General features: G+C 45.3%; 2 protein-coding genes across 3 annotated transcripts in view; one reads left to right on the plus strand and one right to left on the minus strand.

Annotated features, from left to right (window-relative positions):
- LOC135908179 (CD151 antigen-like) overlaps window positions 1–1,957 on the minus strand; it is a 412,220-nt gene extending 410,263 nt beyond the window's left edge. For both annotated transcript variants that reach the window (XM_070536293.1, XM_070536291.1), the window contains exon 1: window positions 1,622–1,957. The gene's annotated coding sequence lies outside the window, so the exon portion shown is untranslated. The remainder of the gene's footprint in view (window positions 1–1,621) is intronic.
- The window catches only part of LOC135900526 (uncharacterized), a 1,275,659-nt gene that overhangs the window by 600,882 nt on the left and 661,407 nt on the right, over window positions 1–13,370 (plus strand). The gene's annotated exons all lie outside the window — the stretch shown is intronic.

Consider the following 13,370-nt stretch of genomic DNA (forward strand, 5'->3'; position numbering starts at 1 on the left):
CACTACTCGACAAATAACGGGAATGGATATGAAATGAAAGCAAGGTCTCTTCTTTGTATAAATTACCTCAGTAGACACAAGCTCTGTATATAAATGCTCTGTTAATGTATGCTGAAGGCCACCAACTGCACTGTTAAATTTATGTGGTAACCTGTACAACGGTATGGTGCCTTGTACGACCAAGATGTCACGAAAAGTTAAAGAAAAATCGTGAACACGCAGATACATTGTGCAAAACTTATACTTCGATTATTCTTACATTGAATTTGTTTCTTAGTTTATGCTGCTCCAAGCCTCCCAACAAATGTAAAGAATATCTCAATTCACTGCACGCTTCCGTGCTTTGCTGGTTGTCCCTTCAATTACACTTCTTGTTCAACGTGGAAGCTACCAGCAAAAGTTAGCATTAACAAATTATGCGCAGGCACGAGACTTAAATAAATCTTATTGTTAATTTTTAAGCATTCTCACAGTGAATGTTTTCCTCCATGACGCATCCTCACCCAGAAAAGAAAGAATATATTTTATTGAAGAGCGAAGTATTGTACTCTTTTCATGAACTTGACAGACACTGCGAAATATGAAGCTTCGCTACATATATAGTACATTCGTATGAACAACAAATGTTGCATGAATAAAAATTTTACTTGATGCCCAGTGGCGAGAGAACTATTTGAATTCGTAAACGTCGTTGAAGAAGACGGGTGTAGTTCATTCGGCACCTTTCCCGTCCCGGTGTCATGATTTTTTTTGTACTTTTCTTAAAGGTATGCGATTTGGTCTAACTTTTTTGCTTGTATACAGAAGGTTCTACCAGGAAGGGAAACAATGCAACAGTCGGAACACATTTGGCAGGGCTTCCAAGGGCGCATTTGCGCTCATGAGCGGTTGGGCAGTCGAGACTGTCAATACACCAACTTTCAGTGACATATCACATCTGTGAGATGGTGGTTCCTACTTCCACAGAGCGCTTAAAAGAATTATGAGCCTCATAATAAGTGCCATGAACTTCACGTCTTTCTTGCCATGATCCAAGCGAATGAAGTGTGCGCATACTACGCGACGTACTATGGCACGCTTAGTGGGTCACTGAGAACACTGAAACGTTAGATTCATCTTATTGAAAAGGAAATTGTCGCTGTGAATGTGTGCCATGAGTCAGTTTGTTTATGTTTGTTCATAGTGTTGGCGTCTAGTGAGTACCAAATTGTTTCGTATAACAAAGGATTTTCAGATATTTGATCATTTCGCAACACGTTGTAGTATAAATGTTCGAAAACCGTTCCCGAAAAATTACTCACTCCAAGTAATCCTGCCTGCTTTTTTGATTAATTTCGACGAGAACGGGAACGGGCAAAGCCGCGACATCAGCGGCACGAAGTCAGGCGTGTTTAGGCTCTCTTCTCCTTAGTTACCAATCCAAGTGCACGTCACGTTCTTCAGTGCCCTGACATTTATCGAAGCTGCACCAGAAGCATAATTTCATTTTGTACTTCATATATCTAGCTTGAGTGCAAGAAAACCTGGTACTTCAAAACACTGGTGATGTCCTGAGAATCGCGCACAACACCTTACTCGCCGCAGTCGACAAATCGTACAAAGAGAGGTGCCATGGACTTACCGCTGCATGGCGCATCAGCGGCTAGCAGAGACGTTTTCGTAAGCACACCGGTATCTCTTTCGCGAAACACACAGATCCGGCGTCGCCAAATAGTGCACACTTTCCAAATTCACCGTCGCACTTGCCACACCACTGAACTCAGCCGGTGACACTCATCCGCACACCGGCTTCAGGCGCAGCAGCCCCGATGCGAACATACCGCGGGGGCCGCTTCTCCGCACTGCTCGTCGAGAGAGGCGATGGAAATAGAAGCGCGCGATCCTCGGGCTGGCGCAGTCGACAGGACAACGGGATAAAACAAAATCGGAAAACGTGCCGGGACAAACGCGCAATGGCTTCGCCGCCGCCGTTCACCCAATGCCACGCTCTGGCGGAGGCCGTCGCGGCAGGCGACCGTCGTGGGCCCCGGGTTCGTCGAATGCGCGCCAGATGGCGCAAGCGGACCGACAGCCGATTGGTCCGACGGGCGAGCACGTGAAACAGGCGTCACAGCGGCGCGCGCTGCTAAAGACCGCCTCGATCGCAGCATATCGCTTTTCTCCTCTTGCGCCTTCTTAAGCTGCACGAACACATCGCGAACGGAACGGCGCCTCTGGCAAATCCAACTGACTCTCATTCTCCGAGTCAAAACAAAAACAAGTAGCAAGCGCAGTGGAGGCCACGCCAAGAACGTTCGGTGTGAAGTCATGCAGAAGCCGTATGCGCCTCCAGAAAGCCTACGGGGATCCTGCAAGAGATCATGAGCGCGGCTCCGACAGCCGTGCAGAAAGAACTTCGTTGAAATTCAAGCTGCCAGAAAATGACACCATGTCTGTGGCCATGGATGATACCGGCACAAGAATTGCACCAGCTTTGAAATTTGTTTTTCCATTTTGATTACTTTTCAATTACGCTCGTGCTTAAAGAAAGGTGACGACAAAGTGAGAATAACTGCATTCCCTTGGGCCGCCCATTCTTCAGGCCACTAACCGTGATAGTAACCACTGCGCGACTGAACTGTCGGCGAAGCACCGAAAGACTTAGGAATAAAGCGAACATAAAAAAGGATGAAGAGCAATATTCAGTAAGATCTCAGGTTCGGTCATTCCATATTAATTTAATGGAGCTCGTACAAAAGCATACTCGCAATGAATGCAGAACTGCATAAGCACGGAAACTAAGAGAAAAACGGACAGTCAGAAGATTGCTAGACACCAATAAAAGCAGTTGCTCCAGAACACTGCAAAAGTACTGAAAGTTGGCCGAATTGGTCGCTATTGATTATGAAATCGCAGCACGCACCTTTGTTATCTCTGACTTGTGTCTCGTTGCACGCTACAGCTGCATATACTGTTTATTCTATATTTAACCAATCTTGTTGAGCCAGTTTCGTTCAGAGTTGCAGAGTGGTGCGCTCCATTCCATTCCCACTCCATTCCGGGGAGTGGAGATCCCCGTGATTTTACTTATTTTAACTCCCAGAAATGGTGAGAGTTGGGCCATTCCTACCCTTTGAATGCCTGAGCTGATCCACTCCATTCCGTTAATTCCAGCGAATGAACGCTATCTCTGCATTTTGTCACTACATGCGTTAGCTTGCCTGTGAACTAAAACATATTTTTGAAGTCCTAGATATGTTACACATAATGTCACGTATTTTTGTTTTTTAGTACAAGAAACATGGCTATTATTTCTGCAGAACGTTGTTGCCAATAATATCTGTAATGTCTACTGTTCATAAAGAAGCCTTTTGCCAATGTTGATTACGGGAGAGGTATATATATATATATATATATATATATATATATATATATATATATATATATATATATATATATATATATATATATATATGCTGTGCAAACAATAACGAGTCCTGAAACGAAGCATTGCGCGAAAATTCGGACGTCAGGGACATAATGTTTATAAAAGAGCGCTAAAGACGACAATAGAACCGTTTGCAACGTCGTTCTTGGCCTGCATTCTTGTGCGGTCACTCATGCTCTTGCTAACCAGAATAATTCTTGACAACTAGAAGTTTCTGGTTTTAAACGCAGTTCAGCATTGTAAGGCAGGAAGATTTCCGGGTATTCAGAAGTGTAGTACACACGCAGAATAACGTGTTTATATTTACCGACGAAAATATAGTCGCCCGTAACTGGATGCCGAAAGAACCGGTAGAAGATATACAATATATTGATTAAATCGAGTTTAGCGAAACCGACAAAGTTGCTGGTTTTGTAGTTTTGTAGGCGCGCGTTAAAATGAGGTAGCTCCAGCACTACGTGCCCATTCCATTCCAACTAAATTCCAGAACTTTGAACTCCTCTTTTATTGCCATGCCATCTGTCTGACTCGTGCCATCATTGCATTCCTATTTAATTCCGAGCTCTTCATCCCTACACCGGAGGTGTCACTCCGTGACCCTGATTTCATCCACTCCCTTAGCCATTCCAGGCTGCCTTGTCGGAATTCGTTCGATACTCAGTGAAAAATGAAATTTACAAATAAAGACTTATTGTAAACAAGTATTGGGAATTACAAGCAAAGTAGAAATGTACAATAATACTATGAATAGTCAGAAATGTACGGTTCTGGTAAAAATGGCATAAACCATGCAGCTTTTTTACTGCAGTTATATTTCGTCATAGATATGTAAGAATATATGACACAATGCAATATGGTATACGCTAATGAAAAACGCTGAAGTAGCTTCAATGTTGATTTCACGGCATTCAGAGGTCACAGCTCTAACAAAACAAAACAGCATTTAGTATGTTTCCGGCTCAACTCTTCACTGTGGCGTTTCCCATAAAACCATCCCAAGACTTCCATAAAAAGCCATTGTCAAGGCACAGTGTCATGAAGATTTTTGTGATGTGCATGAGAAATACTCCATTTGGTTTTTGTGTACCCGAAGTACGTTTGTTAAAAAGGAATTTGCCTCTTAACCTCGAGAAGGAGAACAAAGGGGCCCGTTTTTTCTAAGTCACAACCACCTATAGCCAACAGAAGGAAAGCACAGGAGAGATTTCTTGCTTATTTAATTGAAATGTGTGTTTCAATAGAATAAACATAAGCAAAAATAAGCATTGCCGAAGCTGCAGCGCTTACCGTTGTACGAACGCACAGCAGCCCAGAGAGGGAGTAATAGAATAGTAGGACAAGGTAGAGAGAGAAACAGTAGAAAGGATGGAACCGGTAGAATTGACGCAATCACGAAACGATTGAATAATAGCCTTGTCACTCTTCCTTTGTCGCAGTTTGCATGCATGATGAAAGGCTGCATCAAAAAGCAAGGAAATGCTTCTACTGGACCAACCAGGAGTGGAGCCAAACCAAATAAAATTAAATACAAGGTACGGTACGGCTCTTTCTGAAAAATAAACACCGTGCAAATCTGTGAAGAGGACAAGTGACTCAGGGCGAAGCCACCGGGCCAACGCAAAGTCGCATTAAAGCACTGTAGCCTCTAGACATCATGGAAGCGGCCGCCCATCAAATCAACACTCGCCGCATTAGCATTGTGGCTATGGCGTTGCTAGAGCTTGCGGGTTCTATCCCGGCAGGGCGAAATGAAAAAAAGCGATCGGGTACTTGGATGTAGGTGCATGGTAAATAATTCCAGATAGTCTAAAATTAATACGGAGTCCCCCAGTACAATGTGGATGACTGGACTGCATTCTAATCAGGTTGCAGTTTTGACACGCAATGCCATATAATTTAGGTCTAGCACTTCTGCCATGATGCGATGCGCAGTGTGAGGCAATGACAGTGCTAATCTCCTTGTAGGCTATGAACAATGGCGCGCAACAACGCCTCAAGCAAACTCGTTCCGCTGTGTGTTATGTGCACAACATACACAAACACAAATGGCGCACGCAAGGTAATGTTTCACAACTCACTACTCTCGCATTAAAACCTAAACATTTGTCGTAAACACCACAGCCAATTATATTCAATTGGCTAAAACAGCATTTTCATACATCGATGCCCACTGTGCGCGGCATCCTCACAATTTCTTTCGTCCACTTTCGTTGTCATTTATTTATCATTTCAACTTTTCAAGTGCGATAAACGAGCAATTCCTGCTATGTCTTCTTTGTTGTCATTGTCTTTTGGTCTTATTTGTCTGTTAACCTCTGGTAGCCTACAATAAGCTCATGCTATATTTTATTCAAATAAGCATGGTCACGTGTTATGATGGCGTTGCCACGTCTTAACTCCGATTGACTTGTTCACGTAAGAGCTGAGAAACCAATGTCTGCAACAAAGCTCACGGTAGTTCCCATCAAGTTACCTCAACCTGCTCGAGGGAAGTCGCCAGACCTAGACTCCCGGTAAACCTAGCACAGCATCGCATCCACCGCATCGAGATCGGCTCTGCAGTCGACTCTAGGGTTTATGGACTTGCTGCTGCTGTCCGACCATGCATACCTTATCGTTCGTTTTCTTTTGAACTCTGTTTTATTGGACCACTGTTGAGTGCATTCTTGCACAGTGTTAGTTTTTATGTCCACTCTTAATTCCTCGTTGCATTTGTTTTGTCGTCATCATTGATGTATATTAAGTAGATGTGGGTTAGTCTTCATGGGGGGGGGGCAGTGTTGTTTTAATTTGTGTACCGTTGTCAGTCGACAAATATTCTTTTTTTCTCTTTCTACCGACTCTGACTCCTTCACTTTGTGGGCTTGAGTGCGGAATGACCTGCCGGCTTGTATACCCCATCGACGACTTCGCTCCAACGGCGAACGGGTGACAAGCCGATAACGCCCCCATTACTACGAATAATTACTTTAACTTACCATTACTACCATTACTATAAAGCAATAAAGTACCGTATACCTTCCTCAGTAGTTGTAGTGGTGGTTTTCAACAGCTTCGCTTGTCATCTGTTGTAGTTAAAAGGTAGAACGAGACGGCCAGACGAGGAGTCACATACGCACACGTTTAATGATCTCTCAGACGTATTCTATCTCAAGAAGAAGAATAGCTGGCGCTGCCAGATCACTGACCACGCGCAGTCACGGGGAACAATGCCTCCCCGCTTTCACTAGGTGGGAGCATGTACAGCATCTAGAGCACTGCACTGACCCGCTTTATGAAGCCCGAGCCCAGCCCAGGCCCGTGATACCAAGCCCGGGTCTGACCCGGGTCTAAGTGTACATAACCAAGCCGAGCCCGGGCCCGGCCAGGGCCCATGGTTCCAAGCCCGGACCCGGCCCGCACCCGGGCGTTCACTACTAAACTTAGCCAGGTCGCACGTGTTCATGACGAGGCCTGGCCCGGGCCCGCTAGACGATATTTGCTGTTGATGATTATTATTATTGATGCCTTGCGCGTTGTACCGGGCGATCAGACACAAACTCCAGTGTGTACATGCATGGAAATGTTGCTTTACCCGCGGTGGTAGCTCAGCGGTTAAGCTGTTGCGCTGTTAAGCCCTAGGACGTGGGTGTGATTCCGGCGGCCACGGCAGCCGCATTTCGGTACGGGCGAAATGCAAGAACTCCCGTGTACTTAAATTTAGGTGCACGTTAAAGAACTCCAGGTGGTCGAAATTAATCCGGTCCCCACTAGGGCGTGCCTTGTAATCATATTGTGTTTCTGGCACGTAATACCAAGGAATATAAATGAAATGTGGTAAATGTACGTAGGGTACATGACAAGTCATTACAATAAAATTATAGTGACAATAAATAATAGCAACAACATTTATTTAAAAGGAGTGTACAACTAAAATGCAAAATCGATAGAAGCAAACCCCGGACATTTTTCTTATGCTCTTTTCTTCGTTCTTGTTGGAAACATTATTTATACAATTTTTAAAAGAGGCCCTCGAATAATAATTTGCTTCAGCAAGATAAAAATCTTTTTAATATAATATATTTTCTTTATATTTCATCAGCATCAGCAGATGAAATATAAAGAAAATATATTATATTAAAAAGATTTCTATCCCTCCCGCACCATACTTGGTGCTATTCCAGATAAATGGTCTCTTTTTTTAATGAAATAAAGATAGAAAATACGCTTAAAATAACACCCAGTGACACAAAAAGACCGCACCTGAGAACGATGCCACAGGAATAGGAGTCTGAAAAGGCCAGCAAAAAGCAAAAATTTACATGCTTTTGTGCTAACAGAGCATGTTGTCCAGGTTCTCCGGCTTCAAGCAGGTCGTCTTCTCTTGGAGTATGAATCCAGCTGCACTAAAATTGCGTTCGCTACTGGCGTTCATGGATGGGAGGCAAGTACTTTTTTTTTGTAAGAAATGAAAGCCCTCGGTAATTCCTACACTGGGCCTTCCACCATTCAAGCAGTTTCTCAATGTCCTCACATGAGTCACTGTGCCGAAGGTAACTCTCAAGCTCACTCTCGGCTGGCTGAGTTTCCGCAGCATCATGCCACTCCTTAAATTCATCAACGAACGTAAGCTTCGCTGGGGGTCCATTATCTAGCTGGTCTGTGCTCGTTTCCCCTTGTGGAAAACGCATATGTACATCAATCAACAATTGGCGTACACTGTCGTGAACACTTTTTCTCTCCTGCTCATCAAGCACGTGGCGATGGCGGAAAGACGGCCAGAAGAACGTTGCGATGTTGTAAAGCTCTCCTATGGGCATTTTTATTTGAAGAAATTCTAGCGTGCTCGACTTGAGCTTGCACACTTCTGGTGAGTCTGTCGAAGCAGCAGTAAGGTGCTTCTTCAGTTTTGTGTAGTACATCAATACAAGGGGCAGCGTTACAACTTTGTCTTGCTGAAGCTTTTCGCTGGCCTCCTGGAAGTGCTCCAAAAAATCGACGACCTCCGTCAACAAGGCTTTATTGACGTCTTCCAAGAGAAGATGGCCTTTTGAATCCAGGAGGGTCTTTATCACGTCGGACTGAGTTAGCACGGACTTGATCATGGCGAGCTTCGAATTCCACCACGTGCATATCTCCTGGCACACACCGTGTGGTAGCTGGCTCGTCAGTCCGCTATGTTTTAAAAAAAGTCACGACAGCCTTCGCTTTTTGCAGTTGTTTCAAAATATCGGGTAGTTTCTCAGCGAGGTACCCCCGTCATCAAACGCATTCCGAAGAACGGTGTTCAAGACGTGAGCACGGCAGTTCATTTAGGCATACGGGCGCAGCGCGCCATTTATGTTGGCGCCCTGGTCTGTCACGAACACCACATTGCTTAACATGCCTTCATTAATACCCAATTTCGCGTTCCTTCGTACAACATCGTTACGGATGTTCTCTCCCATTTTTCTCTCGGGGATAAAGTCGCTGGTGTTGGAACCTCAGTGCTGACACCCGTTATTGCAGTCGCACCGCTGGCACGAGTTGTTGCAAATGGGTCGCAAGCCCCAAGGGTAGCGTTGGCCTGGCGGCCTGGGGCATAACTGGAAGCATCCGAAGGTCCTGGCAAAGCATGAGTCGACTGCTAACAGAACAACTTGTTTATTCTAGCATCTGGGGTTGCTTCTTGGTGAAGAATGAACTATTGGCACTTGTGGCGCTTCAGGTGCGACGTTCCTGTCTTCCCACCATCATATGCGAAGAAAGCTTTGCAGCTTTTGCGCTGCACATGCCCTACTGGTCATGGGGTGTGCACGTCAACAACTTCCAGGAAATGTTTCCAAACCGGCATTTTCTTAACTTGCTTGGAGGCGAGCTTTAGCTCCCCGATAGTGAGATTACCTCTTTATTCACATGCAATCCTGGTGCCACGTGTACAGGAGACAAATTACGAACTATATAACGACGGTAACCAACACATTAAAAGCATAGCACGCTCTGACGAGCTACGACAGAACAGCCAAAGCCTTCTATTTTTCCTCTCTTTTTCAGTAGATGGTCCTACGTTACGCACGAAGCAGTTCCTCGAAGGAGGTTCTTTATGGGTGGGCCGTGCTCTGCGCATGCTCCGCGTAGCCAGCTGTCGCCTAGCAATGGAGGCCGTCTCTTAGGCGCTTCTCCCTTCGCGCGCCCCTTATTTCTGATCAAGTGTGAGGAGTTAGCAAAATCTCGCAGCGGTCGCTGCAAGGCGGCAAGGCCTTCATATTCTGGATGGTGCGAATTACACGCGCGAGCGCCTCGGGATGGTTCAGGTGTGCGCCTCGAGCAAGACAGTTCCGAACTTATTATTTCTGTGACAAGGAATGTCTCTTTAATTCCCTCACTGCTTTATTCCCTCACTGCCCAAGCGAAAAATGATATGACGCTTTGAAGGAGATTTAAAGCTTACATACGCCTTAACATCAGCCCTTCTGCCAGTAGGATAGACATATGCCGGGTGTTTCAGTTACCTTGGGCCAAACCTTGAAGATATGCAGATGCTTCGGAGCTCGACAGAACCAAGGTAATGTTGTTTGCCATCGTTTGTAGATACTCAGGTTATTTTCTTGCAATTCGCCTAATTAGGTAACTTGTCTTAATTAATTAATCGACTTCCCAAATATTATAATTAGATGAAAAGTGTCAATGAGAAAGTTGTAGAACAACATGAAAAACTTCCGACACAGCTTTCTGCTGCTCAGTACGTGATACACATAAGTGTTTTGCGAGCGTGAAACAAGCTCGCGAATGCACGCAAAATGGTCGTGCAACTGGCTGCTCGAGCACTATCCGCTGGTGTGCATGTATTTACCTTGATCGTACGATTTTGACCTGCGAGGTAATGTAGTATGCGACTATATATATAAATATATATATATATATATATATATATAAATATATATATATATATATATATATATATATGTGTGTGTGTGTGTGTGTGTGTGTGTGTGTGTGTGTGTGTGTGTGTGTGTGTGTGTGTGTAGGAGAATTCATGAGCGTACTGCATAATATAAACGCGCCAGTAGCAATAGATACCCCGCACAGTAGCGTTAAAATAATTTAATAATATCGAGAGCAGTAACAGTGTAATCGCAGAAGTGCTAACGTGGAAAGTGTTTGAAGAGTGGTTTTTTATGTAATTCACTTTTCCTGACGCGGAAGCAATGTTCGTTTTTGGCGAAAAGCAAATCCGAACTTCATCTGTGCTTCGCTTTTCTTTACCAATGTATACTAAGAGCCAGCTCTTTGCACGTGTCACTTCAGCTTGGCACAAAATACCTTAGACTATGCAATACATAATGTTCGCATGTGCTCGAAGGCCCGACTTGGCCTTTTAATGAGCGGGCCGTTTGGCAAGAGGCAGGGACGACAACTCGAGAAGCGTAGAGTAGTAAAATGTTTTCTATAATGAGCCGGTGTCGATGCTCGTAGAAGGATTTTAGGGCCACTCGCAAATCTCGCCTGTAGGGCCACTCTTTTTTCTTGCTCCACCGGCGAAACAGGCACAAACAGGGCCTGTTTGTTGGGATGCCTTTAACCATTGAAGGCAGTGCTACTTTATTGGAAAAGAGGTTTCCCCAAAAAGCATACGAAAGCTTCCACGTTTTCTTCGAGCTCTGTGTCTTCTATTTTTTGGAGAGGTGCTCTCGAAAGAGTTTCTGTGGCTAGAAGGTCTTTGCCTGGGACGTATGCAATCCCGTGCTGGTATCGTATCATTCTCATCTTTAGCCTCTGTAATCTTGGTGCCCGGTCGTCAAGGCTCATCGAAGTGAAGATGGGAACCAACGGCTTATGGTCCGTCTCCACCTTGAACAGATTTCCGACAAGATAATTGCCGAACTTGTCACATGCCCAGACTGAAGCAAAAGCCTGTATCTCGATTTGAGCGTAATGCTTGTCGGTCTCTGAGAGTAACCGTGAAGCATAAGCGATGACAGAAAACTTGCCATTCGTTTGCTTCTGCCGGATTAATGCACCAAGTACGAAGGACGATTCATCTGCAGTGACGATCGTTTATCTCGATGGATCGTAAACTCCAAGGACAGGGCGAGACGAGAGCACCGACTTCCACCTGTTGAATGCCTGTTGTTGTGAAGCATCCCAAGCAAACTCTTTCTTCTTTGGCCGCAAGCAATTAAGTGGTTGCTGGACTTCGGAGAGATTGGGAACGGATCTGGCGAGGTGTGTTGCCATTTCGAGAATTCTATGCAGCTCGGTCCTGTTTCTTGAGTTCTCCATTTTCATAATGGCTTCAGCTTTCTTTTCGTCGGGTCGTATTCCATGTTGGTCTAGCCAGTGTCCAAGAACAGTGAGCGCTGGACATTAAACAAGCATTTGGTTTCATTCAATGTCACTCTAGCCTTGATGGGTTGCTGCAGCACATTTCTGAGTGTCTGATTGTGCACATGCTCATGCGAATCCCCGATAAGGATGTCGTCCATGTGACAGAAAACCCTACTGATACCTTGTAATATGCACGACATCTGTTTCTGGAAGTGTTCAGGGGGAGACGCAATTGCAAACGGTAACTGGTTGTAATAGAAGCGTCCAAAAGGTGAGCTGAACGTGGTGAGCGTTTTAGAACCTTTGCAAAGGGGAATTTGCCAAAATCCAGAGTTAGCATCCAGGTTGGAGAACACTTTAGCTCCATGAAGAAGTCCGAGAGTATGCTCCACGGAAGGGATAGATGCCATTCTCTCAGAATGCGGCGGTTCAGTTCGTGGAAGTCCGCGCAGATTCTCACGCCTCCGGGGAGCTTTGGCACGGCTACCATTGCTGCACACCACTCAGTCGGCTCGTCAACAGGTGATATGACACCCAGTTTCTGCATTCTTTGTAGTTCGAACTTTGTCCTTTCGTTTAAAGGCATTGGGATGCGGCTCCCATAGCTGAGCGCGAAAGGTTGCAGTCCTGCTTGCAGCTGAATTCGGTGTTCCTTTTGCAGCTTGCCGAATCCCTGAAACAACGTTAGAAACTATTTTTTCGGCGCAGCGCGGCCTCAGTCGCTTTTGCGCCATTAAACTCGAATTAACTAACTCTTTTGGATTCATTTTCTCGGCAATGGCGTTTGCTAATGTCACGATTCGGAGTTCTTTGATCACTGGCTTGCCTATCAATAGAGTGCGGACCTCATCTAAGACGTAGACATCCTAAGTAGTCTTACGGTATCGGTAGATGAGCTCGAATTGTGCCACTCCTGCGGCTGGAAGAAGCTTTCCGTCTGGACTATATAGCTGTCGAGGAGGAGCTGAGAGAAAAGGTCTGACCTTGAGCATCTGGAATACTTTCTTCGGGAGGACTGTTTCGTCGGCGTCAGTGTCAATATTGAGATCTACTGGCTTACCTTGAACCAAAACTGTTGCCTCCCTCGTTCCAGCATCCAACATTGTGATTACTCTGAGGAATCCTGCTTCTAAATTGACTTGTTAAAATCGAGACACCGCGACATGCATATGGAGGCGTAATGACCCTTTTTCCGGCAATCTCTGCAGACTTCCGAGCGTGCTGTGTACAGGTTATGAGGGTGACGCACTTGACCGCACCAACGGCATGGTTTCTGCTGTTTTTGCCGGAGGATGAAGATGGCTTGTTAGCCTCACGTCAATAGCTGCCGCTTTTGTCCTGTTTCGAAGTACCCCAAGTGGATTGGTGAGCGGATGCAACTTTGTTCACATACGGCACTTCCTGGCGGAGCTTGACTTGTTGCTGACGGGCACCCTCGATGTGGCGGATGGACTCAGGAGCCTTCTGAAGAGTGAGGCATGCGTCGAGCTGTAGCCTGGCGTATAGTTGCTTATCTTTTATCCCAACTACGAAGCGAAAAGCGTCAAACTCGCAGTCTTTCGAAAGTGTGTGAAACGCAGTAACGAAATCTTCGGCCGACTCATCGTCTTGTTGCACTCTGGTGTTGAATCTGGCTCGTTCAAAGATTACGTTGGGT

This window comes from Dermacentor albipictus, chromosome 3, assembly GCF_038994185.2.
Source record: "Dermacentor albipictus isolate Rhodes 1998 colony chromosome 3, USDA_Dalb.pri_finalv2, whole genome shotgun sequence".
NCBI lineage: Eukaryota > Metazoa > Arthropoda > Arachnida > Ixodida > Ixodidae > Dermacentor > Dermacentor albipictus.